The sequence below is a fragment of the Sardina pilchardus genome, chromosome 13 (genome assembly GCF_963854185.1).
Source record: "Sardina pilchardus chromosome 13, fSarPil1.1, whole genome shotgun sequence".
NCBI lineage: Eukaryota > Metazoa > Chordata > Actinopteri > Clupeiformes > Clupeidae > Sardina > Sardina pilchardus.
This window is the reverse complement of record NC_085006.1, coordinates 19,655,491-19,665,090: the sequence shown is the minus strand read 5'-3', so window position 1 is coordinate 19,665,090 and position 9,600 is coordinate 19,655,491. Positions and strand designations below refer to the sequence as shown.

General features: G+C 39.5%; 1 long non-coding RNA gene across 1 annotated transcript; it reads left to right on the top strand.

The window, feature by feature from the left end:
* Nucleotides 1-2,199: 2,199 nt before the first annotated feature.
* On the top strand, nucleotides 2,200-8,206 carry LOC134099898 (uncharacterized). The gene is made up of 7 exons (XR_009941188.1): nucleotides 2,200-2,532; nucleotides 6,299-6,354; nucleotides 6,608-6,803; nucleotides 6,922-7,030; nucleotides 7,214-7,282; nucleotides 7,417-7,501; nucleotides 7,782-8,206. It is a non-coding gene; the product is annotated as an uncharacterized LOC134099898 (long non-coding RNA).
* Nucleotides 8,207-9,600: the final 1,394 nt, after the last annotated feature.

Genomic DNA, 9,600 nt, shown 5'->3' with positions numbered 1-9,600 from the left:
TCATGCTCATCCAAACCTATTTTTCAAATTAGAAATGAGTCTCTATAAACACAATACCCAAATACAGACAGGCACACAACTGCAAGCCACACACACACACACACAGCACAGCTCAGGGCCAGAGTGGGACACTTAATTTTACTGTGAAATGTCAAGTTTTAGCGGCCCTTGAGGGGCGTGGGTCATTCAAGTACACTACATCACATGCCTACTACTATAAGAGAGATGGGATAGGAGTTTATATAGGAATGGCCTCCCCTGAGCTAATAAAAGATTTTTGACAACTTTGGCAGACTATAGGCTATACATTGGGTGGAATGGTAATATTTCATTCATACATTTCAGGAGAAAAAGTATGACTTCAACACACCAATTCCAATTCCAAGGCCATTTTATTTCTGCACATAGCATAGGCCTATACAGTACCCGAGTAAGGCACAATAGCTGCTAGGCTACCACTGTAAATGTGCACTTTCTGTCCTGTGTCTGCGGGATTTGAACGCTCCTCTCGTTTCTCTTAACAGGGCTATTTGCTCACTGAAACTGAGTGCTAGATATTCCATATGAGGAGGACCCAATACAATGATTTAATGATATTTTATCTTCGAGGGCTTTTGAGATTTGGGGTTATTATCTTACAGTCAAATTGATTATTATTAGCCTACACATCTCCCTTGCACACATTCATGGTCATGGTTGTGGCACTGGAGAAGGGGCCGCTCATTCACTTCCGTAAATGATTGCAAAAATAGACTTAGTTGCGACTTCCGAAACATTTTTGTGAGTGCTACTTTGTTCATATTTGGGAAACTGCGAGTAAGGGGCCGAGACCGCACAGCCCAGGCTGCAGAGGTGCTGCGAGGGCGCAGCAAATGAACTTCAGAAACAATATATTTAAGCTCACATATTCATACCGGCCCAAAACGTTAACGGCCCACCGGGAATCCTCCCAAATCTCCTGATTAGCCGGGCCTGGCACAGCTGCAATACACACACACACACACACACACACACACATACACATGCAAACAGAGACACAAACACATACAGTGCCTATAGAAAGTCATCATACCCTTTTGAAATACTCACTTTGTCTTAAAGCCTGAAATCAAAATCGATTTTTAAAAAGTATTTTTCCACTGATTCCACTGAAATTTAAAGGGTTTTGATTTCAGGCTGTAAGCCAAGAAAAGCAACTATTTCAAAAGGGTATGATTACTTTCTATAGGCACTGTACATGTAGACAGACACGCACAGCACAGCTACACCCAAACACCAAAGACAAAGACACACACACTCATACGCACATCCACACACACACACACACACACACACACACACACACACACACACACACACAAGCAGACACAGACATTTATACAATAGACATAGAAAGGCACACAGCTACACACCACACACAAACACATGTAGACACACACACACACACACACACACACACACACACACACACACACATACACATACAGAGCAGAGACATAGACTCACATAAATTCAATACCCAAACAAATACGGAAGGAGGTTCTTTGATTTGTCTACAATGTCAGGTGTTGTATTTGCTGCACACGACGAACAGTGTAATTAGACTACTACACATGTAGGCCAATGTATGATTTTGGTGCTTTTGAGTTATTAAATAATATAAGAGTGTCACACAATGGTTAGCAAGGACCTAATGGAAGGTTAGCATGGAAGGTTTTGAATATCCAAACCACACACCTGCAAATATCATGTTTTCTTGTTTGGCTACGTTCCGCAAAACTAAGTTTATTAATGAATTAGATCTACATGTCTCTTTATTAAAAGTACGTTGGAGGTAGTCTTTTTCTAGTTTAACATGTTTGATATTATCGGAAGTCTTTTTAGTCGTGGCTCATGCAAATAGTGACATGAACATTAAAAATCAATAGTGACCTCTCTCCAACACCAAACAGGAAGGGGCAAAATAGGCGACAGCTGTAGCCTATATGATTATTTGTTATTTCATTTCTTATAAACTATTAGTCGGCTATTCTTGTGACAGAACAGCCCTATAACTATTAGGGATGTCACACATGAAACAGTGCTGCAGAAACGCGATAGTTTGATATGAGTAGGGTATCGCATGAGTTCCTTCCTGTTGATGTAGTGCGCGATGGAAATAATTTGAATGAATCTAGGCCTAGCAGTCTAGTAAATGTGACCCACAGTCTTTGCAAAATCCTAATCTGAGACTGGCCTAGTCTTTCAAAAATCTTTTCCAAATCTTTGCTAAGTCTGTCAATGTAAGGTAGGCTTAAGTTGACACTTGTCAGTGTCCATTCTTTTGTTGGTCCAGAGTTTATTTTTACTGCATGAACGGTGTTTATAATCTCGTTCAGAGAGGGTGAAACCGAAGCCAGTCAGGCTCTTGGTTCAGTCCTTCGGGTACCCATCTGACGTCATTACGTCGGCAGACGTCTCTCCCTGGAAGTCCGAAGTTGCCCGAGAACAATGGCTGCCTGACGACGGCTGTTTGACTGTTTGAAAGCCAAGGTAAGATAATAAATGTAAGATGTAGTTTGTCTAAATAGTTGCCCAGCATTTGTAACTTTTTAAGAAACATTCCCGTCGTCCATGTTTAAACTTAACATTCGTGCTGAGGATGTACTAGGTTGGGGAATACCCGCAGTATCGTTAGCTATCGTGCTAACGTTAGAACTAGCAGCTAGTTTAATGATAGCTAACGTTGACGTTAGGTTAGCGCACTAGCAACTTTTAGCACACGATATCAAAGCTGACCAAACTCTTTTTCTGTTAAATAGTGGGATTGAATTCGTGAATACAAGTGTTGGTCATGTTTTACTTTTCTGTAAGAGACGTGTAGGTCGACGAAGCTTGCCTGCTGTGTAGTGTAACTGTAACGTTAGCAGCTAGTGGTTAGCTCACCGTCAATCTGTTTAAAAGGCAACAAACTTTTCTGTTGAAAGTTAGTGCTAGCATTCGCCCCCACCATCTAACTGCTAGTGCTACCTTAATTTGAATTTCGTGGGGAATATAATAGGCCAGTCAATCTAGCTCAATAAAGGGCCAAAAATGAAACTAATTGCAAAAGTAATAGTAATGTTTCATACTTTTTATTGATCCTTATACCCTCCTGCATCACATAAAAAATCTACCCATTTATATTTAATGGAACATACGTTTTTTCAAGGTCAAAGGTAGCAATTTCCAATGCATTTTGCCATTGGGATTTAATGGGTAACATTTTAAACTATAGATATCAACTTGAAACTTTCTCAGTTGTTTACTCACATTAAGGCAAAGATTTTTTGTATTGCAAGTTTTCTGAAATGTGATGTTTAGATATGCAAATGAGACCAGTTGTACTTAAATATGCAATAATTTGCATATATTTCTAGAAAACTAAATCTGAACAATAGGTACTAGGGATGCAACGGTTTTCAATAATTTATTGAACCGTTCGGTTTGGCCTGTTCGGTTCAATAGACTCACCTAAACCGCAATATTTCGGTATACGCGACATTAAACTTTTTATTTAATACAAGGTTATTGCACGCGCGCAGCCTGGGAGCGATAGCAAGGAGTGCTTAGGACCCGGGGGATGAGTTTTCTCTGACTGTTCAGCTTGCCTCTCGTCAACCTTGCAACAACCAATCAGAATTTTACTGAATTTCCCAAGACCCAATAAGCACGTTGAAATGCAAATGAAGGAGTCATGTGAGAAGAAACAAACTTTACCGGCGGCTGCACGATCATGGCGACATTCGAAGTAGCCTACGAACAAGTCAAAAAGACCGTCAGTAAACAGAGCACAGTGTGCAAGCACTGCTTCACAACGATCACCTAATAAAGGTAACACATCCAACATGTCGGCCCATTTGCGCCATCATCACCCGGCTGTAACCTTAAGTGGAGCAGCACGGAGAGCTAGTTTGCCACCGAAAACCCAACCATCCATTGCTGCAGCCTTTCGGCAACAATATTCCTATAATTCCCAAAAACACAAAGACATAACGAATGCGATTGGCGTGTTCATAGGAAAAGACATGATGCCCTGCCTATACGGTGGTTTTGGGTATGGGATTTCGCTACATGATAAATGTTCTCGATCATCGCTTCAATATCCCCTCCGGCACGCATTTCAGCAGTAAGATTCCTGAACTGTAGGCTACGAAGTGTGTAAGAGAGAAGTTGAAAGTGACTTTTAAAGTTTACATTTTATGCAACCTACTTAATATTGCAAAAGGGCTATATGTTCTGTAAGACAACAGGTAAGGGATAATCAACGACGCGCCGTGCGTTTATTTAAGCAATAAGCCCCGAGAGGCCGTGGGTTATACTGTATAATCGAACAGCTAAGGGGCGTTGTTAGGCACGACGCGAAGCGGTTAGCTGGTCGATTATACAGTATAACCCACGGACTCGAGTGGCTTATTGCTTTTCTAAAACGGTTACTACGTCGATCTAGCAAGATTTCATGAAACAAAAGCACAGCAACGAAAAAGTAACGATGTATTCATAGATAATCTTTCTTCCGCCAAGAAATATATTCCCTCCTTATGAATGGTTGCCATGCAACAACAAGACGCAGCCACTGCTAGTTTTGTGCTAGCGCATTACTATAGAACGAAATGCGGTCAAGGTGTGAGTTTATCATGATATTTACAACGGCATCGAACGCGATTCAGCCAATCACAATCAAGGACCGGAACTATCCGCTTTAGAAAGGAAAATAATGCACGTTCGAAGTGGTAATAAGGACCCGACGCCGCAGGCGGACACTTCGATAAGTGCATTATTTTCCTAGAAACGCACAGGGCGCGTAGTTGATTATCCCGCTTATACCACTGCTACTATCATTTTCATTTATATTGCCGCTGTCTTAGTTGCAACATTGCTGTTTTTACCGTTACATTCACATTGGCGAATTAATATTCAAGTGTAATAAGCCCAAAAGAAGGGAACTACATCATAGCCGTGCGGTATATAGAAAAATAATGCACGTTTCAAATAGCGCACCACAATAGGAAATTTGACCAAGCAGTGGTATAATAAATAAATAATTACACATTACTTTATGCTGCACTTCACTATGGATAATATTGCCTGTTTATGACAGAAGGCAATGATGGTGTTCTTTTCTTATAATACATTTTTGTGATTCTGCTTCATCTGTGTCTGGCTATGCATTTAATATTTTCTCTGCAAGTGTAAGTAGAAGCACATTGTTGATTTGAAATAGAAAAGGCAAATATAACCTCCTGTATGCTAGAGCCAAGATAATATTGATATATTGAAACCGAACCGTTACCGTGGCCCAAAAACCGTGATACAAACCGAACCGTGGCAAAACTGTACCGTTGCATCCCTAATAGGTACAGTCAGCTTCAAAATAATTGCTGCATTTTGCTTATATGTTGGATACCAAAAGCCTATGCAAAGGGAATATTAGATAACACTTCATATCACCTCAAAAATGAGGAAATCAAGTCAAGTCAAAATCAATGCGTTTCAATGGAAGTACAGTAAAGAACAAATGATTGTCAATGATATGGTATGATGGAAGTATCTCAATGCATGCCAAGTCACATAAGGAAGATATTGACCTTTAGACAACATATCAAGTGACTTGGGATGCATTGAGATACTTCCATCATACCATATCATTGACAATCATTTGTTCTATAATGTACTTCCATTGAAACGCATTGATTTTGACTTGACTTGACATCCTCATTTCTGAGGTGATATGAAGTGATATCTAATATTCCCATTGTATTTTGGCTTTTGGTATCCAATATATAAGCAAAATGCAGCAATTATTTTGACGCTGACTGTACCTATTGTTCAGATTTAGTGTTCTAGAAATATATGCAAATTATTGCATATTTAAGTAAAACTGGTCTCATTTGCATATCTAAGCATCACATTTCAGAAAACTTGCAATACAAAAAGCGTTGCCATAATGTGAGTAAACAACTGTGAAAGTTTCAAGTTGATATCTTTAGTTTAACATTTTACCCATTTCACCTGTAGTAAATCCCAATGGCAAAATGCATTGGAAATTGCTGCCTTTAACCTTGAAAAAAAACTATGTTCCACTAAATATAAATAGGTAGATTTTTAATATGTTAATTAGATATACCTAGGGATCACAAAAAACTTGGAATGATTACTATTGCAATTAGTTATGGGTCAAACGCTAGATTGACTGGCCTATAACCGCTGGTCAGGTTTTAGCTTGCCGTTTGGCGTTTTCTTTAATGTGTCAACGTCCTTATTTTTTTTTTCCATAAAGGTTATCAAGGAAACAAGTGGTGTACTGGATGAAGTTTGATGGACTCTTCTGATCAGGTAAGGAAAGGTCCTAAATTAATGAATATCCACAATTACATTTTGATATATTTTCCTTTTTTTCAAGTCAATGAATCAACAATTCCAAGAGGTGAAACAATGCATTTTCGACATCAACCAGTAAATTTAGACGTGTATATTAGAACATTTTTCACGATTAAATGATCTATAAAACATTTGGCCACTGTATTATTATTTCAGATGATCATGTTTTGACTTAACTCTTGTTTTGTCTGTGTCATGGTGATTGTAGGTGCTGCAGGTCTTCCAGCTACTGTTTGGAGAAGATATTTCCTCTCAATTTATGGAAGTAGGGAATTTTTCTGAAGGCAGAAATCAAGGATTCAAGAACCCAAGTTGGACTGTTGATTCCACTGAGACCACTGTGTGCATTTTGAAATGTTCCAAATGTGTGTCACGTCCATACGGAAGAAGTTCCAAGCCCACAAGTGAGTTCACTCACCAGATAGACACACATACGCATATAACACTAATATGTGTGCATGTATTTGTGTCTGTAACGGTTAGTTTATCCCCTCCTTTCATGTGTCTGTTATGACTTTGTAGTGGGCTCTATGAACTGTCCAGGGCAAAGTCGGTCTACCCTGATGACACTCCCTGTTCCTTGATGGTAACCATGGCTGCTGCCCTGAACGTGGTGGGTGTGGACTATAGGGTATGTTATTGAGCATGCTCTAATTTGTTTGTCATAAGTGCTATGCAATACATTAATCCAGAAAGTAATCATGATTATTGCAGTTACTTAAAAGTAGTCTTGAATTTGCGATTAGCCATGTTTTACCAATTCAGTTTGTTGTACAGCATGCATCATTTTGTTTATTCTTATTTTTATTGACAGAGCCCTCAGAAATAAACTGATATCAATAATTAATATGGATGGTGATTGTGGCAAGGGTGCCTCCATAAGGTAATTATCGTTTATATTTGTACATCTGATAGACTTACCTTGCTTATTTTTTTTAATTCTATGATTTTACAGATTAATCAACAATAACTAATTGTAAGGCAATCTTTTTTTATTATTATTATTTTTTTTTAAAGGTGCCATCCAGAAGCCCCAGCCTGGAGCCAGTGGCTGCTATTGCAAGACTCATGGGGGATGATCTGCAGGCAAAGCTACGATTAGGTATGATAACACACAGACATACTACTGCGCAGAAGTGTAGGGTCACTTTCAAATGGCCTCTCTATTAAACTAAATAAATAAATACCGAACATATCTAAGTGCACTCCCAAACTTTCTAATACAAGTATATGTTGTTCACATCTGCATTACTTATATAACTATTGTGCCTGACTGCTTGTGTGGGTTTGCTTTTATGTGTCACACACAAGCAGAGTAGTTTGCATTGATTATATTCATGGACAGGGTCAATTGTAATGTATGCTTCCTTTCTCTTTCACAGACACTTGACATTTACTGCGAAAGGTACCATCAGAGCACCTCTCCCTACCCTGCAGGATATCTATACCAGAAAAGTACAACAACGGCCCAAAACTATTTCCAAAAGACATTTCACACCCTGACCATGGACTGTTTAAACCACTGAGGTCAAGCAGACGTCTCTGTTCCCACATGGCTAAAACAGAAAGGAAACAAGGAGTCTTTTCTCAATATGCTGCTCCATCGCTCCACCCCTGAAACATCAGTTTCGATCTTGAACACATGAGGATGTTGCCTCAAGTTTGCCTGCAGACAGTCAATATAGACAGGTGTGTTGTTTTGATTTGATGTTTAGATTGCCATGCATACAGTATCTTTACAATAATGATGGAACAAATTCTCATTTGGTTTTACCTACATTGGGATTAAAGGAAAACTTAACCGTTTTTTCATATTAAACTACATTATTCCCTTAACTAAGACGAGTTGATACATACCTCTCACGTTTCAATGCGTGCACTCACTGGCTCTGGCGCGCGGCGCAACTTTGATAGCACTAAGCTAGCCCAATGCATTCATTAGGATCCAAACAGAAATGAAGTTAGAAGCGACCAAACACCTCCATGTTTTCCCTATTAAAATACAGTTACACGAGTAGTCACACAACCAAGTATGGTGAGACGAAATAAAACGTGGTGCATTTGTAAGCAGGTTAGAGGGATAACTATATTGTGTGGCGCAATAACATTGGGAGCACTTAGACTCTGCGCAGTAATATCCTCACTCCAAAGTGAAACTGAAAGTGCAGGATATTATTGCGCCACACAATATAGTTATCCCTCTTACCTGCTTACAAATGCACCACGTTTTATTTTGTCTCACCATACTTGGTCGTGTGACTACTCGTGTAACTGTATTTTGATAGGGAAAACATGGAGATGTTTTGTCGCTTCTAACTTCATCTCTGTTTGGATCCTAATGAATGCATTGGGCTAGCTAAATGCTATCAAAGATGCGCCGCGCGCCAGAGCCAGTGAGTGCACGCATTGAAACGTGAGAGGTATGCATCAACTCATCTTAATTAAGGGAGTAATATAGTTTAATTTAAAAAAAACGGTGAAGTGTTCCTTTAAATAATTTTGATTCTAAGGGCTCTCAGGGAACAAGGAGACGATGGCCCATGGGAGCCATGCAGTTTATTTATTTCAGTTAGCCTATTGGCTGGTTTCATTCTCATTGAGCTCATTTTGTGGGCAGCCGTGGTGTACTGGTTAGCGCACCGGGCTTGTAACCGGAGGGTTGCCGGTTCGATCCCCGACCAGTCTACCATGGCTGAAGTGCCCTTGAGCAAGGCACCTAACCCCTCACTGCTCCCCGAGCGCCGCTGGTTGGGCAGGCAGCTCACTGCTCTGGGTTGTGTGATTCACCTCACTGTGTGTTCACTGTGTGCTGTGTGTTCACTAATTCGGTTAAATTGGGTTAAATGCAGAGAACTGAATTTCCCTCACGGGATCAAAAAAGTATATTTTATTCTATTCTATTCAATGCAATTCAAACCAGCTAATAGGCTAACTGAAATAAAACCATGCCAATCTCTTGGTATGGTGAAGGGTGTGTGTTGATGTGGGGTGATTTTAATTCCAGAGTCCAAGGGGACATAGTGTCCTGGATACATGAAATAACTGGCATTTTAAAAATAAAACAAATACAAATCTGCTAACCTCTATGGAAATGTAACACATAGGTTAACATAGGCATTCCAATACTTATATCCCCTGTATTTTAAGGAACAATTTATTTATTTACGATACATTATTAATTCACAAAGAAAATGTATGTCC